The sequence below is a fragment of the Danio rerio genome, chromosome 7, assembly GCF_052040795.2.
Source record: "Danio rerio strain M-AB ecotype USA chromosome 7, GRCz13ab, whole genome shotgun sequence".
NCBI lineage: Eukaryota > Metazoa > Chordata > Actinopteri > Cypriniformes > Danionidae > Danio > Danio rerio.
In genome coordinates, this window is record NC_141027.1 from 28,807,107 (window position 1) to 28,827,993 (window position 20,887).

A 20,887-nucleotide genomic window follows, 5' to 3' on the forward strand; every position below is an offset into this window, starting at 1 on the left:
TCCAAACTTGGTCCTGGAGGGCCAGTGTTTACCTTAAACCCCAAGTAGACACACCTGAACCAGCTACAGCACGTTCTAGGTACACTAGAAACTTTCATGCAGGTGTGTTGAAGGAAGTTGGAGCTAAACTATGCAGAACATGAGCCCTTCAGGACCAAGTTTGGGCACCCTTGTTGTACTGGATTTAAGTATTAACCTAAGAAAAGTCTCTAATGCAGGTATCTTGCCGAGCTTAGGTCCACATCCAATTCACCATCAAACACACCTGAACAAGCTAATAAAGGTCTTAATAGGTACATTTGAAAAGTTCAGGCAGTTGTGTGAAGGCAAGCTGGAAGAAAACTCTGTAGGCACACTTCAGGACCGAGATTGGTGGGCCCTATGGTAGGCTAATGAATCAAAAATTATACAAAACATGCATCAGCTTCATATCTCAGGCATTTAATTTCCATAAATTTATTATTTATGTAGTTTTATTAAATAAATCACATGGCATTCATTACAATGAACGTCTTAAATTACCCTTTAGCTTTCACTGCAAAAGTTCTTGTAATATTTGATTCTATCATTTAAAAGGACCAATCCTTTTCAATTTATTGGTTTCTCTCATGCATTTAATTTTCACAAGGTCCATTTAATAAAACTACATAAATAATACTAATTACATAAATAATAATAATAAAATTTATTTTTTATGTAGTTTTATTAAACTAATCAAAATGTTTGGCACACATAACAATAAACTTTTTAAATTCCCCGCTACCTTTGGCAGAAATATTGGCTAAATGTAAATCCACTGAACAGTGGTGTTGACAAAAAGCTTCCAGGCTGGAAGTTTGGTGACGGTGAAGGCGCCGCCCCCGCTCCGTCCTGATATCCCTCCCCTTCCATCCTCCGCTCACATTGCTCTTCCCTTCGGTGGGAAAATTCCTGCTGGAACATCCGTGCTGCATTTGAACTCGGGAATTGTAGCGGAAAAGCAGGAATCTGCAGCACACGCCGGAAGATTTTATCGCATGTTCTTTCCCATATCGTTCAGGTATGTGCACACGCTAATTGCTTCTGGTACTATCACAGCTGTATTGTTGTGGATTAACCGAACAGCAGTGTCGAGTGACATTCAACACGACAGAAATGTGCACGCAGACGTCGTTTGTGAACATGCTGAACTTCCCAAATATCCAGTTTACCCGTGAATTGCGGTGCTGTTTACCTTAGAGCCGATGTATTGCTGTTAAAAACAGTGTCTTGTTACTTTCAGTCACGTCGTAGGAAATGTAGTTAGTGTGGATAATGACTGTTTAGAGGGTTGAAATAGAAAGTTTGTGGACGTTTCTTTTGTTGGTAGGTTTACAGTCTCTGTTTCTGATGTAAGACTTTATATTCGCGTTGTTTATTTGATTGTAAAGTAAACATGTAAGTTACAAAAGCTTAACTTAATTTGGAATATGAATAACAATTACACTATTTCGACCAAAGTCCACTTCATTTACAAGCCATGGTCATTCATTCATGTTCATGTTGCACACACTTAAATGTAATCCACTGACTCAAAGCAGTACAAATGTAGACTTTTAAAGGAGCGTGGTTGTAAGTACAGGGATATTGGTATTTTCTTAAAGAGGTCAGGGATATTTAATGCAGCTCTGTCAAACTAAATTGTGCATACTACAGCTGAGGTACATCTTTTCTTGTCATTGACTGGCTAATGACAGTAGAAATACAGGGCTTTTAGAATCATGACATCTGTTTTCCTCCAAGCTGGGTTGTCCCCTTATACGCCCAAATGAAATGCAGGTAAAAGAAAAAAGAGGGCATCCTCTGTACAAAACCAGTGTTAATTGGAGGTCACACAAGTTACATGAAGCCACAGCTAGGCTCAGTTTTTCCACATTCAGAATAGCAAATCCCTAACCACAGAGAAATATATTTTTGGTGAAATATATTCTCTAATAGTTGTCAGAGAAGGCTATTTAGCTAATTTATAGCAATGCAGCAATATTGTCTTGCTTCCTAAAAACACATGTGTATCCGAAGGGATGATTTGTAAATTACAGAAGGAAAGAGTTGGAGAAATAAGGCATTTGTTCTACTGGGATTGGAGTTTCACATTGACTTTAGTTTCTTTTTCTTGTGTATGTCTTCATGTTTCTTTTTATTTAATTTTTTCCCTTTCACATCTGGAGCACTCTGGCCGCCACCACAGATGTAGTGATTTCTTCTTCCTCCTCTGCATCACTGCATGAAAACAGGAACAGTCAAGGCCACACCGAGCCTGGTCCATGTGGCCGCCCAAAACCACGACCAGCCCAACTGCAATTGCAATGACCAGTTGTGCTGTCAGGACCAGATTGAGTTTGAATATAGTTTGTCAGTTCCAAGGACGTTGGTTTTATTCATAAAATGTTCTGGCTCTTTGGATTTCCTTCAGAATAGTTCACCCAAAAGTGAACCTTCTGTTAATGTGGTCTGTTAAGTTCCAAGAAATGTCACAAAAATTACTCCATGTGACTTCTATATTTCAGTATTCTTAAACTACTTAAAACTCTGCATAAATATATGTCTGAACATGCCTACTTTTATACTATAAATTAGTCAAAAGCATTAGATGAAAAATACCTTGATGATCTTCTAGAGTCCACATACGATGGACACTTTACTCCCATTAGGGTTTGTGACATTAAATGAGGCATGACAGTTGCAAAATGTATTATGTGTGGATTTCATGATACACACATTCTTACCTATCAGAACATACATTTTAATCATTGCAGAGTAAGTTTTAAACTAAATTTTTAAACTTAACCTTATTCTGCAATGCGGAAGTAAACATTTTTTTCAGTTGAATAGAACTTCTGATGGGAACAATGACAGGGAATCATAAACAGCAGAAAATGGTCAAACTGCTTACTCTACAAACAAGTGTGTTCATTACTATACTTTAAACGAAAATATTATCATGAAAAAAAATGGCTGTTTTTAACATCTAAAAATCAATTGATGTGTGAATAAGACCAGAAGTCTCGAGCCAAAATGATTCCCTGCTTGTACTTAATAAATAAAGGTCAATATTGTTTGCGCCGAGACCAGTGTCTATCTCTGAAAATTGAATACAGAAACAATTTGTGAAGATTTGGTTCCTACAACATGATCTTTGATGTTTGTCTTTAACATATCTGACTGACAACATTAACATTAAAAATGTAATTCATTGGGCTTTACCAATTTGTTAGCATATATGCTACAGTATGTGCTTCTAATACAGTTTTTATTTTTAAAGCCATTTGATCGTTTAATCTGAGGAATAGATGGAAATTGAGGTCATTATTCACTGACTGACTAATTCGCTGGTCACACACTTTAAGAAAATGGAGGAAATCCTCAAGTGTGTGTGATGCCATTAAGATTATTTTACTGATCACAATTGAGTTGTAGCCTTCCAGTTTGACTGGTCTCTTGACTGGTCTTTCATTGCTAAAGAAATAAAAAATTATAAAGTTAAAAAATGGAAGACACAAACATTTTACAAAAGTGCATGCATGAGCATCATATAATGCATGCCAGGAGAACAATCTGATGATGATGATCCTTCTCCATAATTTTTTTTTTCCTAAAGTCACATTTAATTGTTTGAGTTTCTGTGAGAACTCATGTTAGTGGAACTGGCACTGTCAAATTTCTGCTCTAGCTGGCAGTTATTTTTTTCTGGCGTTTGGATGATTATAATGTTAATGTTAATTAGTTGACATTGTCCTTATGTCTGTGGTCTTTATGCTTTGTAGTCTAAAAAAAAGCGTCAGGGTTTCCATGAATTTTTAAATGGTCCTTTGCACGTTGAAAGTCATATATTTAATTTATTTCTTTTTTCAAATCTTGAAATATCATGGATTTTTGTTTGCTGTTTAAATTTTTTATCCCATTTAATTAAATGTATTTTTTGTAGACCAGTGTTTTGTTTTTTTGTTTTTAAAGCACATTCTTTCACATTGTTATAGGCATTATTTGATTTGATAAAAATTAGTGGAAATGTTGGAGACAAAGTCTTGACACAATTAAATTACATTGGTCACGTCACTCTCTAATGTGAAAAATACTAGGTCATGGAAATTCAGGGAAAAGTCAGTGAAGTTGACATTTGTTGGAACCCTGAAACCCTGAACAAATATTTTTTACTTTCATTTTTCTGGGCAGCTTTATCATGTTTTGCTGAAAGGAAGATAGAGATGTGAAAAGAAAGCTGGGATAGAGAGAGGGGAGTGGGATCGGAAAAGAACTGCGATGTGGGAGTTGCCATGAGTGCATTTAAAATGTATATGGCTGTGTATTTAGGCACAAGATTAACTGATGCACTAACATAATTAAAATCAGTCATTTACAAAGCAGTTAGAGGATTTAGGAACCGCAATATTTTAATACAGTGTTAAATAATTGAGATTTGAGATTGCATTTTTAATTTTGTGATTATATCGTTAGTGTTTTAAAAGATGAACATTTAAGTGAACGTTAGATGATGGCAAATGCAATCTAAATGGGTAAATAATCATGCGCAATTAAATACCTAATTGGCTATTCACCATTATGTAACAATATACAGTATGGTGCATGTCTGTTTAATGTTTTTTTGAAAATGAACAGCAGGCGAGTTTGGATCAACACGAGCATGAATAAATAATGCCAGAATTGTCAATTAGGGCAAGCTATTTCTAAAATCAAAACACAGGCATATGGCGGTTTAAATGATACACTTGAATTTGAGCTCAGCCAAGTGCGGTGCTTCTGTAATGGAGCTGTTTCTGTTTTCAGGTGTGTCGAGTGCCTTCATCAGCTTGATTTAATTAGACGTCTTGTTTTGGGCTGGAGGTCAGACCTGCCAGACCCCCTCCCTCCCCCCTCCCCTCCCTTTCAACTGTCAACCTGGCAGTGGTCAGCAGATGGTGGATTGCTTTGTGAAATACCTCCGTAAGCTACTGAGCCTCCCTCCTTCTCTGGGAATTCGCTTTGCTGATGGTAGCGCACCAAGCGTGGAGGCATCTAGCCAGACAGATGGAAGGTGAAAAAGCACGACTGCCCCTACTGCACCTCATTTTCCCTGAAAAGAGAGCAAGTCGTGTGAGTAGTTGCTATGGCGACCTCACATTTTCAGGCAACTCGGACCCCATCTGCTTGCAAACGTGCATTTGTACGCTGAGATTGTCATATTGCCTTTTGTGTACGTGCTTCTGTTTGCTTTTTGATTGTGAGAAGCTTTGTCTAAGCTCACGTACAAAAACCACATCCTTGTTTTACGTACCGCAAGCTGCATTTTTCCTGTAGGGTAGCTAAATCAAACAGGTGATGTTTTATATGCCAGTGTATTGCTACTGTTTTGATTTGGTGCAGGCTTGTTGTCTTTCTTAGAAATGCAGCTTTTCTAGCTTGCATGCTGATTTGACAGTGTACCGACAGTCATTGCCTGTCAAATGTATTCTGGTGGTCCACACCCATCCCCTAACCTCACCTTGAAAATCTCCGGTTCCCTGTGTTCCCCCTCCCTCTTTCATGGGCTGTAATCGGTTTTGGAACGCAGGCTCTGGCTGAAATGTTCCTGTTTCACACAGCTCAGGCATGTGCGGACAGAATTAAGTGTCTACAGGAGACCTTTTCCACCTAAATGATTGATTAATCTCTGAATGTGAAATACAAACTCCCTGATAGCAGATCAGCAGGAAACCGAAATGCGGTCGTCAAAATGGAACTTATCGTCCTGTCATTTGACAACCCTCCTGAGGTACCTCCTCACACCCCCACCGTGATAATTGTGGCCAACTCTGAGGTCTGTCTGACCACAGCACTTTTATGCGGCCCCTTGACAATCCCTCGCTTTCGGATACAATTTCACATTCTCTGGCTGTTTTGTAAAGTCACAGGATTTATTTGTGCAAGCTCCTAATTAGAAGTGGCAGCTATAGCTCATGATTAGCATTTCTGTGATGTGCTGTGGATAAGGGGTTTGGTGCTGTTGAAGCATTGAAACCTGATGGGGAGCCGATGATTACTGATTTTTATTTTTTTTTTCATTTACCATGAAGCTTTTTTTGTGCAGGTAGCACACTCAACCTGCAGAGACCGCAGACACAAAACATGTATGATTAGCACTTTTAAAAGTTTATTGTTTGGAAAACATGTTAATTCAGTTTAACATGCACCATGCTGTGCTTGCCTTTGGTTCAAAGGGCTAGAGGATCAAATGAATCCTGGTTAAAAAAAGCTAGCTAGATAGATAGATAGATAGATAGATAGATACTGTAGATAGATAGATATGCAATGAATACTTTTAAATTAATAATTCATTAATCTAAATTTTATAATGTTTTTGCACACTGAAAAAATGCTGGGTTCCACACAATTCCTTCATGTTGTCAAAACACAAATCAGATTAAGGCCCCATTTACGCAAATACATTTTAGTTTTAAAATGCATAACTTTTGCTACACTTATGCCTTTTGTCCACACTACCCTGGATTTTTCGATCAGTGAAAACAGTGTTTTAAAAATGCTGGAGTGCCATTTTGGTTTAATATGCTGCTGCTCCGTGTCATTGTGAATGGCTGGGGGCGACATCTAAAAACGAAGGTGTGGCTGCAGACAATTGACATCTGATTGGGGCTTTTTCTCAGTATTGAGTGCACAAAGTTCAGTCTTGCATTCGTATTAAACTTGCGAAGTCTGAACCTAAAAGGAGAACAAGCTCCAGAGGATACGTCGGGTAAGTCTTCAAAGGGCACAGTGTACTTTATAACGTCATTCGCATCACTCTGGCTACGTTGTTTCACTATCTTAACCATAAAATGAAAACATGAGATAAGGAACTGCCTATTTTTATTTTGATATTAAAAACTTAACCGACACCAAAAATGTTGAGGTGCGTGTAGCTACAAATTTATATGACCGTCATCTTCACATGCATATTTATAACAAAGCAGAGACTATAACGTAACTGCCTTTCGTTTTCATTGAAAAGTAGGAAACATATCCTGTCTCTTTGGCTCAATATAATGTTATATTATATAATGTAAATAATGTTTTAATAATCAATAATCGCCATTTTAAATTGTAATGTACAATAAGTTTATACAATATAGGAAATGAAGGGAAGCATTCAGTCAATATGCAGAATCAGTGTATGTGGTTACATAAAGTAATTTATTAACTTATCTTTGCACTCAGCCAAAACGCGCTACCTGAGAACAAGTAATAGATTCAAAAGACCAAAGAGTCGTTTGATTAAAAACGCGATGAATTAAATATCTCGTTTATTAGTGAGATGAAATCCAGCAGCATATCCTTGATGAACTGACCAATGTGCGCTGCTCTCACCTGGGGAGCTGAGCTCAAAGCACCCTGCTGACTGCCTGGGGCTCAGATCTCTGTGTGTGTGTGTGTGTGTGTGTGTGGTCACGTGATGTGCGTTTTCAGCATTGTAGTGTGGGCGGGGAACTTTTCAGAAACTGCAGGTGATACACCACTGGATCGTTTTCGTTCTAAAACACCGTTTTAAAACTAAAATGTATTCGTTTAAACGGGGCTTAAGTTAACTTTGTTGTTTTATGTTTAATCCACTTTAATTTGCAAAAACAATTAAGTTGGCCCTACAAAACAAACTTTAAGAATTGTGTTGACTCAACTCCTTTAAATAAGTAGTTTGAACAACCAGGATAAATATTTTTTTTGAGTGCAAGTTGCACCATTTTGTAACCTGTTGGTTGGCAACAGTGGGCCATGAAGCGGTTTTAAAATGTTGATGATATGCCAAACGACTTATCCAAATGGCAACATTTTTTGTGAGACGTTTTCTTCATAATGTTATCAGGATGTGGTAAAATTGCACTCCTTATTTTTGCATTGAATTTTCCGCCACTAAGCTTATCCACTGTCTGAAATGTAATTTAATTAAAACAAACATTTTGCCAGAAAAATCGAGGAATGATTTGTCTTCTGCATTTGCAGCATTGTGTATTTTTAGAGCTTAAATATGTTTAACGGTTATTTCTTCCTTGCAGATTATTCCAAACAATGTGGATAAATTAGAGATAAGTACTTTACAATTCTTAAATCAGATTGGCTTTTCGCTGGGAAGTGACTGGCTTTAGCATTCGATCTCCTTGGGATAGGAGGATAAGATCTGTCAGCTCTGAATTTGATGCATGGGGTTTGGATTAGGGTCTGCGATAAGAAACACTTGATTCTCACATATTGTCGCCAGATACCTGAACTCTCTATTTTTCTTTCTTTTTTTTCCCTCCACTCTAATTTATGAGTGTGGGGCTTCTTAGAGAATAAATGTACCTCTTTCAGGCATAAAGAGTGCAGTGTCCTGTTATGAACCATCACTCCTATTAATAATGGCACCAATATACTTTCCTCATTATGGCATTACGCTCCATAAGACGTGACCTTTTGACGTATTGCAATAACCACCAATTCTGATAAGCACTAGACAAGCATTCAGTGCATAATTGTCAGCATTTGAGGCCTTTTTTTTCTCTAAAGTTCCCTTTTTTTTGTCATTTTCCCAGCTGTGCCTCTGGACCATACTTTATAGTGGTGACCTCAGTGCTAAAGTTAAGCCTAGTCAAGACCACACTAGCTGTTCAGAAAGATATGTGGGAAAGGCAGCAGTCTTGACAGCTGTACAAGAGTGAATGCTTCATTGTGTTCATTTGTTTGACCCACAGTTTATAGTAAATTCATCTTAATGGTTGAAAAACAGACTTACTGATTGTAATTTTTGTGATTGCTGTTATTTACCTGGATTTGTGTGATGTATCACATCTATTACAGATAAAAATCTTTGGCAGTTTCAGGTTGGAGTCGCAGGAAGGAAGTCTGACAGAATGGGAGTCAAGAGTCTAAAGGATGTTGTCTAAGGGGCCCATGACGACCCCCCTTACTCTCCTTACTGTAGAAACAACTGTTCATGCCGGCTTCAGAGAGCTCATAAGTCACCTTTTGGCCCTGCAGCAGGGGCCAGTCCAGCTGGGAATAAATGCACTACATCATTGGATATTCTGTGCCTTCCTGTGGCCAATTAGCTTGCACCCCAGGCCCATAAGCAGTCTGCCAGATGCACCATAGCAGTGGTCTGTGGCTTCGAGAAGGAAGGGCTGTGGCACACAGTCTATGAGTGGTTATTAGAGAGGCCCCTCTCTGAGTCCACACAAGCCTAGAGATTTGTTTCTTGCCCCTCGTTTAGACTGCAACCGGAATTGGGCCCCTCAGCCTGTAACATAAAAGAATTTGGATGTGTCTCTGTAAAACATTGTCCAAATGTGTCAGACCACATCGGGTCCCACTTTAACAGGATTATTCTGCCGAAACATTCTCAAAAGGACATCAGAGGATATTTTTAGGTATACGCCAGTGTGCAGTGCTCATGAACATGCACCCTATATTGAATTGAAGTTATTATTTTTGCTTCGTGTGCACAAAAGTATTCTTAAAGATCACGTTCACAAGTAAACATTTTAACACTCACCAAAACGTGTTTTATGCAGTTCATTCATTTATTTATTCATTCATTTTCATCGGCTTTTCTGAGGCCGGGTTGCGGAGCAGCAGTTTTAGGAGAGAACCCTAGACTTCCCTCTCCCCAGAAACTACCTCCGACTCCTCCAGGGGGATCTTAAAGCTTTCCCCGGACAACCGTGAGACAGTCCTTCCAGCGTGTCCAGGGTCTTCCCTGAGGCCTCCTCCCGGTGGAACATGCCTGGAACACTTCCCTAGGTAGGCATCCAGGAGACATCCGAAACAGTTCCTGAGCCATCTTAGCTGACTTCTCTCATTGTGGAAGAGCAGCGGCTCTACGTCGAGCTCCTCCTTGGTGACAAAGATCGTCAACCCATCTATAAGGGTGCGCTCTGCCACTCTGCGAAAGAACTCATTTCAGCCGGTTGTATCCACGATCTTGTATTTTTGGTCATGACCCAAATCTCATCACCATAGGTGAGAGTAGGGAAATAGATTGACCGGTAAATCATGAGCATTGCCTTTTGGCTCAGCTCTTTCTTTGCCGGTACATAAACCGCATTACTGCTGTTTCAATCTGCTGTGTCAATCTCACGTTCCATCCTTCCCTTAATCATGAACAAAACTCTAAGTTACTTGAACTCCTCCACATAGGGTATAAGGATTTTCCTCCAACCTGGAGATGGCAAACCACTTTATGCAAGTATCCAAGATGGAATGGGAAGTTCTGCAGGCTTATTGTAACTGTGTAGGTGTTAGGATGCATACTAATGTTGTCAAAAGTATCACATTTTGTACCAGTCAGTTTTAACAACAAATGTGCTCAACAGATATGTTTGTGATTGGTCATGAAGGTCATTGTTTTATCACCAAGTTCAAACACAGGAGCATTTCAAAGCCAAGTGTATGTGTGTTTGCACTTTATGAGCCAACAGTAGCAAACCAATGACCTTCATGGCCAATCGCAGTCATATTTGTTTTGCATATGTGCACAATGGCCAATCAGCTTTTTTAGGAACATGCTCAATGGTACTAATATGTAAGTGGGAAATGGTTTTTAAAATTTCCGTACCGATAGGTACTGAAATGGATACTTTTGACAACCCTAATGCACACTGACACAAGAACGTAGCTGTAATTTGCTATACAATTTTAAATACAATTAAAACCATGATCAAGGCTTTGTTGGGACTGCATTCTTGCAATGTATAGAGCAACTTTACAGCATTTTAAGATGAATGTGCACTCTGGTTTTGAGCTATGATGGCTAATGTGCTTGCTCATAATCAGACACTGCTACTTTGTATAGAAGACATTTGTAATTATGAATTATGTGACCACTTGGTCAGTTGGTTGGTGGGGTCAGATTGTTTTGGTGCTTAGAGTGAATTGTTCCAGAGTTTTTGAAAGGGGTCCAGACCAGGTTATTCAGCCGATCTTGAATCTCTGGTGCAGATCTAAGGACTACTGCCATGTTAATGTATGTCTAAATGAACAGAGTTATGGAGGAAACTCAACCATTTACAAAACAGCGAGCCAGGTATGAAAATACCTTGACATTTTCCAAAAAATTGGACCTGACACCTCAAAGTATAAATTACCTCTGAGAAATGTGGTTGGGGTAAGTAGACCATTTTAAACACTGATGCTTTATGTACTAGCTTCATAACTCATCTGTGTTCATTTGTAACCCAAAATATGGCACCCTCCAGATTTAAGCAGACAGTTCAGTAACACTCTAATAATCGTTGTTGACATGCAGTTGTCTACTGATTTTCTCATAATTGCAAAATGTTTACACAGTGTTTCTCAAATTTAAGTTTCAATGGAATAAAAAACAGAAGGGTTTGAAACTACTTTTGTCATATTGACATTTTTTTCAAAACCCCAACCTTTTGTGTTTCTCAAAAAAATGAAAATAAAATGTTCTTTAAAAATATTGTACCTTGTAATCCACATAGTTTTGTATTGACTTGAGTGTGAGAAAATGAACTTTTCCCATTAAGATCAAGCAAGAAGTAAAGCCATACATTTTGCAGACATTGTTTGATATTTTGCCAAATATTGAGTAATATTACCATACTTTTAAGAGGGTTTTGAAGGCTTCATCCTTGATTCTATGATATTTGGCACTGAACTGGCAGATACTGCACACGCTCATAAATGTTAGAACACTTTGTATTGTTCCATCATACCGCAGAGCGCAGATGAGAAAACCACGACAAGGATTTTGTGCTGGCGTTAGCCCTAGCTTTAATAGTTGTATTAGGGGTCTGTTCCTTTAGATGCAATCATCTTAAAGTCCCAGAGGTGTCTTCAGATTTCCTTTCAGTTGCTTTGTGGTTGACCAGTTATAACATCTGTCCATTGAGATCATTGCTGTGTTTGCTTTGCATTCCTTTTAAACCGGACCTCACGGAAATGATTTATGTTAACTATCGCGTAAGATTCAAAGAGACAAAGCCGCTCTATCTTCATTGCTCATGGGAATGAAGCTTTTCAAAAGCTTGCCAACTTGCTTGTGAAAGCTTTCATCTTGGGAGCGTGCAGCACACTCTCAGGTCTTGTATTTTCTCTTTTTAGGCCATTAGCTGACATGTACAGTGATTTTTATGGTCACAAATACAGAACAGTTAGTGTTGATTAGTCATGTCAGCAGTCACACATGTATAGGTCTGCTCTGCGTACATTAAGTCAACCAGCAAAATGTAAATTAAGCCCTAAAAGTGTTAGACATATTGTATTTGATCAACAAGGTTCTAGTCCAGGGGTGTCCAAACTCTGTCCTGGAGGGCCGGTGTCCTGCAGATTTTAGCTTATCCTTGCAGGTGTGTTGAGGCAAGTTGGTTTCTAGTAAGCCTTATAATAGCTTGATTAGCTAGCCCAGGTGGGTCTGATTAGGGTTGGAACTAATCTTTGCAGGACACCGGCCCTCCAGGACTGAGTTTGGGCACCCCTGCTCTAGTCATATGTAACCGGTCATACTCCTAATAATTTTTGTTTACTAATGTTTAGCTAGTGGGAAAGTCTTCTGAACTCAGGTGTGCACTCGTGAACCGTACTAAAGTCCGCTTGAAAGAGGTGGTTTGGAGAATGGTTCGTGAAACCAGGCTCAGTTGGGCACGATCATTTCTCCGCTGGCCAAACGTCTTGTGCAGAGCTGCAGTCAAGGCGCTGGAGGCTGGATAATGTCTGCTTGTCTCCACAGAAAATAAACTCAGAAGACATTGCGTGATGTTCTGATTATTTTTTTTGCGGCAGATAGACACAAATGGCTCTCTATTTTTGTTTTGATAACAATACCAAAAGTTTTAGTAAAGGTAGAATGACCGTGATGTACCATGCATATGTCTCCATTTTGGCACTTTGCTTTCGCTTTACCTAGCAACAGCTGTACACAAACTGCAGCTTGATAACGCAAGCGTACCGAGGTTCAAAAGGAAAAAGCACAATGTGGACAGATACCAGGGGGGACAATCAAACGTGGGTTCAGACCATCCATTCAAACAAAGTGTGAAAGCACCTTGAGATTCAACCAAAATTTTATTCACATCAAGCTGGCAGTCGGCTGTTAAGCTTCGTCAGGCCGTTGGTTAGTCTCGATCCAGCTTGTTGGTTTGGTGTTTTCCACATGCCACCTCTCGTTGGGTTAACATCGGATTGAGTTGACCTAATTAACCATGTAAAATTGGTGTCATGCATTGGCTGAAGAGAGCTAAACAACAAAAACCGAAGTGATGTGCCAAATAAACAATTCAAGTAAAAGAAGACACAAAAGCAGCCTGTAATTTTGTTGCTTTTATCAAATATTGGTGAACAATATGGATTGTTATATTATCAGACACATTGGCATGAGTGAATACCTCTGTGGTGATTACTTTGATTATGGTAATAAATTCTACTTTGTTTACAGTTTGTGGTTTGGATCAGAAATTCCGGTTTCCCATTATGGAATGAGAAAACAGACTAATGCTCATGTGCAGCTTTTTGGTGCAGACTTGAGCTGACAACAGTAGGTTTTCATCGGCTCGAGTTGTTTGGCATGAGCTTGGTTTTTCCCATCCCAAACTCAACTTGGTGAGTTGTCAGTTGGGATTAACTAAAATTTCCAAAATCAGTGCATCTCTATTAAATATAAATCTGAAGTACAAGTTTTAATCCAGGACTTCTTAAGAGACCCAAAACCTTTTATATCATGAACAAAGTTGATGTTCCACTTCCACGCAAAGAATTTGTGTTGGGACAACATGAAAGAATTAAGTTAACTTTATTCATTTTTACAAATTTAAGTGAATTAAACATTAAACAATTAAGTTGTTTCAAAAAATCTCTCAAGAATTTTGTTGTCTTAGATCGTTTTAAACAGAATAATTCGTACACGCCATCTTTTTAGTGTATTGTCAGTAATTGCTTGATGTGTGAGAACAAACCCACTGATGCTCACACAGCAGATGCAGTTGAGGGTCTATTTTACAATTTGTTACCCTTTAAATCAACAGGTGAAGATGCCACTTCACACCATTTAATTTACAACTCTTAATTTAAATCTCTGTGACCTTGATGAAGTTTCAAGGTTTGGGTGTGTAGTGTTTCATTACCATTTTAATTTGGTTGTATTTAGATGAATAGAATTCTTAAGGCTTTGACAGAAGTAAAAATAAAATACTGAAGTAAAAATCATCCATTTTGGATGTACTATGCCTTTAAATAAGGAAAAAAAAACATTGTCAGTGTGAGAACGTCTCCTCTTCAGTGAGGGGTTTTCCCATGATTTGTTGTCGGAGTTTGATGGACTTTGCTTATGTGCTCAGGTTTTGTGTCTGTTTTGACTGTTTTTGCCCCCATAAACTTTCCATTCCAAACTGTCGCTGGACTTCCAACCTGCTGCTGCGTCTGAACAATTAATCTGATTGGTCGGTCAAACAGTCTGCCTTATGTTTTATCATCTCCCACTTTGTGTATTTAAACACCAAAGTGAGTAGAAACAATGTGTTCCTTCTGTCTAAAATTAACATACATTATGGCTGTGTTTATAGCGCTTTGTGCTTTAATCAAAGGAAAGTATGTGAGAGAAATGAGGGTGTTTGTTTTCTTTCTGGCGGATGGGTTGTCCTGATGGCTTGTGTTCTCTGGCTGAACCACAAAATCATTTAGATGATTTCGTCGTCTTTATTTTCCTCCATTCATAATGAGCGCTCGCTTCAAATGTTGGGTGATTTATTATGAAACGTGTAAAATAATATACCTCCATATTATCTTTTTTTTTAAATGACCTTAAATAGCCTAATTGTCTCAAGATGACTGCAGTTGAAATACATTTCAGTATAACTTTACAATATTTGTAGGTCATGCAATATTTGGTAACAAAATTGGATTTTTACCTACCACAGGCATCAAGTGGAGGTCTTTTTATGCTGTGTGTGTGTGTGTGTGTGTGCGCGTGCACCCGCGTGTGTGTGGTTGTGATGTATCGTGTTCCTCATCTGATCCTCATTAGTGGTGGGGAACATGAGGAGTCTGTCTGCTGGACTGTAGACAGTCTCATCCTCTCTGCATTTGTTTGTACCACTAACAGAAAAAAAAGACTGGGACTCAAGCAGATGGCCTTTATAATCCTTCTGTATGGCTGTGAGTGTGTCAATTGTTAGTCACTTTGTTTTCTTGAGTTTGAAATCATTAAAGAGGTCAAAAGGCTTCTTGGTGTGTAAACTCTTCTTTTGAATCCAGACTGTTTGACCCCACATGAAGGTTCAGGAGAGCTGGCAGAGCTGACTCGGACCAGGATGTTGTAGAAGAAAAACATCTGTTATATGTTGGTGCAGAAATTAGTAATTTAGCTTTATTTCAAATCCCCTTGAAGTCATTGCCTCAAGAGCTCCAAGAACAACTGTGTTCTGCTCAGTCTGTGCAATATTTATAGTATCTTTCATAATGTAAGCAGTTATTTTTTTTATCATCTGTAGTGTTGTTTATAGTCAGGTCTGGGCGATTATGACAAAAAATGATCACAATATTTAGATCGATAATTATCACAAAAAATGTCAGATCTTTATATCCAACAATTTTAAAGGCAGATTTGTACTCTTAAATGAAATAAAAAAACAGACAGTTAATTATTTATGGTTTATTGTCAGAACATGACAAGTACTTTGCAACTACTCTGCAAGTACTTTACTTTGCTTGTTCAAAATGAGAGCTGAAACAACACAATTCCTGTAATTTATTTGGCCAATTAACTTGTTTTATGTTCAGTCCACTTAAATTTGCAAACCATTAATTTAACTTGCGTTTTGTGTTGGGACAACATGAAGGAAGTGTGTTTGTCAAACTACCTGGTTAGGGGATTTGTGATTCCCAGCATGCTTTGCATGGATTGAATTAAAAGAGTGAAATGTTTAAAATAAAAGGTGTTTAAAGTTTATAGAAAGACTGGTTAGAGTTTAATCTTTACTTTAGTGTGACGATTTAAAAGATTCTCATGTAATGCTTTGAGTTTTGGGATTGCCACCTTGCAGAAGCACTCATGCTTTGGGTGTTGGCAGCTTAATTAGCAAAAATATAGTTTGTTGCTTTGCTTAGTGAGCAATAAATGTCCTAAAATTAGTTCTGAGATCGGTCTCAATCAACTGTATATGTAACTCATGAAATATGCTTCAAAATGGCTCTTTTAGTTCATTTAGGACATGCATGATATTATCAGACTTTTGGGTTTAAGTTTAATAAAAATACAAATGTATTTAAACATTTCTTTGATAAAATCAAGTTGGACCAACTCAATTTAATTGTGTAAATAGTTTTTTAGTTAGTGCTAAACAAATTTATTGAATAGAAACCCTACCCTTAATTAAATTGAGTTCATCCAATAAGTTATTTTTTAAGCGTACTAAAATCAGTATCAATAGAATACAGCGTTATTAACATTTAATAGAATATCTAAAATGTTTAAAAGAACTAATAATAAGAATTGTAATGATACACTTGTATCATGACTCTGACAAGGGCTGCACGATATTGAAAAAAACATACATTGCAATAAATTGATTTTATGCAATTTATATTGTGATATTTCACAAGATACCTTTTAATTAATAAATAATTTTAGATTGATTGGAATGATTTTGTAGGGGAGTGCATAAAATATAATAAACAAATTACAGGCAGAGATAGAGCAAATATACAAATGAAGGAGTGTAACAGTATACAGGTACAGAAATAAGGTAATCAAACGTACAATAAAGCTGTATATTCTTCATGGTGTAAATAATTCAATACATTTAATCTTTGCTGAAGCTACAAACATTATAATTCTTTCTGCAAAAATGCTTTTAACTTGCTTAATGTTTTCACAGGCCTTAAAACACATGCAATTGATAAACTTTCACTTTATTATAGATAAACTGAGGGCGACATGTTGCATGAGGAGTTTGCATGTTCTTCCTGTGTTCGTGTGGTTTTCCAAAGGCATGCTCTATAGGCGAATTGGGTAAGCTAAATTGGCCGTAGTGTATGAGTGTCAATGCAAGAGTGTATGGGTATTTACCAGTGCTGGATTACAGCTGGAAGGGCATCCGCTATGTAAAAAAACATATGCTGCATAACATGGCGGTTCATTCCACTGTGGCGACCCCTGATTAATAAAGGACTTGAAAAGAAAATGAATGAATGACTGAATGGTTACACTGAAGTGACTCCAAAATACGCATGTGTTCTGAACGGTTATACTTGGTCAACTATAATCCTGACTCCACATTTCACGTCCTACAATGTGACTGTTGTGGATTTACATATGGTGGTAATTGATGCTAAAACGATATTATGTGCAGCCGAAGCTCTGACTGTAATAGCAGAGTTAAAGTGAACAGATCTTTTTAGCAAGCCAAACACTTAGTGCTGCTGGTTTAACACATTAAAAAATAATAATGTTTTAGCTGTCTGACAATATAAATGAAAAACAAATAAACAATCTTTAACCATTTTTCAGCATTTACCATTCAAGTTTTCAACAATCAAAAGACATTACTCTATAGATAATATAAATGCTAATAAAAATTATATATAAATGCTATAAATGTACTATGAAATATTTATAATATTTATTATAAAAATAAATTAATATAAATTAACTGTTTCAAGTTTTACATTAAAATGTGTAAAGTTTTTGTGGATTGGGAGTTTTACTTATTATTCTAATTATTTTTGACAAAGTTAAATGGGTAATTTTTGACTCGTACAATGCATTGTTGGCTATTCCTTCAAATATACAGTTGTGTATTTGGTTTTGGGGTCATGGGTCACTTATTGTAGTTTCAAGAGTTCACACTTGGTTAAGCTCAGAGATAGATGAGCCCAAGGTTCCCGCCTGGTCATTGAGCATTAGGACGGACGCGAGATCAGGTATTTCTCGAGAGCCCCCCCAGTGCGTTTTTGTACCTATTCTTTGGTTAATAAGGTGGTTCTATAAGAATTGATTCAGTATATACTGTATGCGTTAAGTGCTTGTTACAGTTAGTATAATTCACTTATGTCACTTGTTTTTAGACTGTGGGAGGAAACCGGAGTACCCGGGGAAGACCCACGCAAACACTGGGAGAATATGCAAACTCCGAGCAGAGAGTGCCAACTGGCTCAATTAGAACTTGAACTATTGGCCGTCCTGCTGCAAGGCAGGAGCGCCAACCACTGAGCCACCGTGTCGCCTGATCCTAAAAGTGAGGAGGAGGGAGAGAAGGGAAAGATAGAGTGGGGGTTTTCTAAAACGAAGATGGGGAATGAAGTTTATGCAGGAAATTTATAGTAATATTGGAATGATCCGATAGGCTAGCTAATGATTCTAGATAAGGACCAGCTGTAGTGGATCATATCACGTGTTCCTCTCAAAATTAGCTTGTGAAACTTCACTTAATCATGTTCACAACCTTTGATGGTTAACTTTCCTCACAATATGTATTCCACTAAAGAAAGTAAATTATATTGGTTCAGAATGACATGAAGCTGTGCAAATTTCACCTTTTTGGGGAAGTCAACTATTGCTTAAAGGAGAACCTTGTCTGCGATGAATATGGATTTTGGACAGATGCAGAGACCTCAGCACTTTTGCTGCTGGAGTAAGCAGCTAAAAGGTATCGCCTCTCTCTCAGGCCCTCATTCTGAGGCAGATCTATCCTTTTGAATAAGTAATGGCAATCTGACACTGGTGCAGAATTCTCGAAAGCTACCAGCTTCGCAACTTCACTTCATGTTGAATTGAGGGAATTCTGACACCATTTAGTCACCCTTAAACCTGTATAACCCTTCTTCTTTCTTCTACTAAATACAGTATGTAACATTATTATTTGAGAAAGACCTTGGTCATTTGATGTGTTTTAGTAAATTATTTGGTTTATGCATAGCCAATATGCCGTAGCCATATATATATAATCTGGAGACCACTTCCCAGCAGCAGCAGTTGTATAGTCACTAGTGTCTGTAGCACAGAGTGACTGATTGGCCTGAAATCAATAGCCAGCTTACTGTGTCGAATGCAAATCACTCGCCAGTCCAGTTAAGTGTCAACGGAGTGTAATTATGCTGTTCTCTGTGTCCATCACGTCAGCCGTAGCACATACATCGCAGGAATGGAAGATGTTTAGCCCAAGGAAAGGATCTAAACCTTGTGTGTTAATTAGTGTAGATGCTTGCTGTCCTCATCAGTCTGCATTTAGCAGCGGGGGGCACATTTATAAAACTTATCAGTCTAGCTCATGAATATTAATTATGTGGCTTTCTGGTCGCTAAGCAAATTAGGGTTACTGATTACCGATTTTGTGTGTGTGTGTGTGTGTGTGTGTGTGTGTGTGTGTGTGCGTGCGTGCGTGCGTGCGTGCGTGCGTGCGTGCGTGCGTGCGTGCGTGCGTGCGTGCGTGCGTGCGTGCGTGCGTGCGTGCGTGCGTGCGTGCGTGCGTGCGTGCGTGCGTGCAGAAGCGTGTGTGCGGGTAGATGTGTGTGGGTGTGTGTAGATGTAGGTGTGGGTGTGTGGGTGTTTTAGTCTGGTATGAATAAAATGGTTTGGTAAAATCAGTTTGGTTTTAAAGCTGTGTTGCAACTGATCTGACAAATGTAAATGTATATAAAAAATGTAATGGTTATTGCCTAACAGTTTGGGAGATTAACTTTACCTGTATTCTTCCTTTTCCTTTGCTTATTTTCTTTTCCTTTCTTCTTCTTTTCTTTTTCTATCTTTTCTTTACTTTTTTCATTTCCTATTTCCTTTTCCATTAATTGTTCTTTTCCTTTTCTTTCCTTCTGTTCCATTTTCTTTCCTACCTCATTTGTTTTCCCTTCATTTTCCCTTACTTTTTCTTTCTTTTCTTTACCTTTTTTAATTTCTCATTTCCTTTCCTTTTCCATTAATGGTTCTTTTCATTTCCTTCATTTTCTTTTTCATTTTCCCTTCCTTGCATTTCTTTTCCTCTTTCGTTTCCCTTTTCTTTCCTTTACTTCCCTCCTTTCTTTCTTTCTTTCTTTCGCTCTCTTTCTTTCTTTTCTTTCTTTCTTGTGTCGACGCATTAACCACTGCACCACTGGCGCTGACGATTTGTGCTTGTAATAATGCAAGACTTATAACAATTAGTAAATGTGGTTCTGCTGTTACTATAGTACAGTTTAGAACACTGCAGTACTAATAAATGGAACAGAAAATGTCTTGAGCACAAGACATGGAACAGAGGGCAAGCATTCAACTAGCACGTTTTCTTAGAGTAAATAGCTCTGACAGTACTTTCTGGTTAGCAGATTTCTTACTTAAGCTCATGCTGTCATTGTGTTGATAATTCTATTCTTTTAACATGATGCAATATTTTTTTTAATTTTATTTTAGTATTACTATATAAGCTTGCTGTAAAATTTAATTACCATGAATTGTAAGAGCTCAACATTGATAATATTTGTTGTAATGGATATATTGTTCAACCCCTTTCTATATACCTCAATGTGTATAGAGAAATCATCAAAAGATGAGTAAAAATTGCATGATTACAAAAGCAAAAACATTTCTCTGCTGCAAATTTTGGTAGATTATATTAACATACTCAGATACTCTCATTCATGGAAGTGAGCAAAAATATCTTTGCAATGTGCTATTGATTTACATTTTAAATCCCTGAAGATTCATTATGTGTGTGTGTGTGTGTGTGTGTTGCAACAGTCTCTTGCTCACCAGACACATTCCTTTGACTGTGTTTTGACTTTTTTAATTGGGCCTTTTCAGCTCTCAGACGGAGTTCAGTTGAGATTTCACTGCAGTTTTTGCCTCTCAGGCTCCATAGCTTTTGATTACCCTAACTGGTCTTACACTTTTATACGTTCAGTCATCGTGATGACAAATGCATTCGCAGTCTCAAAGACC

General features: G+C 37.9%; 1 protein-coding gene across 2 annotated transcripts in view; it reads left to right on the forward strand.

Annotated features, from left to right (window-relative positions):
* The first annotated feature begins 900 nt into the window (after positions 1–900).
* The window catches only part of ccdc102a (coiled-coil domain containing 102A), a 112,468-nt gene continuing 92,481 nt past the window's right edge, over positions 901–20,887 (forward strand). The window contains exons 1-2 of one of the 2 annotated variants that reach the window (XM_087258850.1): positions 901–1,039; positions 16,897–16,987. The gene's annotated coding sequence lies outside the window, so the exon portion shown is untranslated. 2 annotated transcript variants of the gene reach the window in all.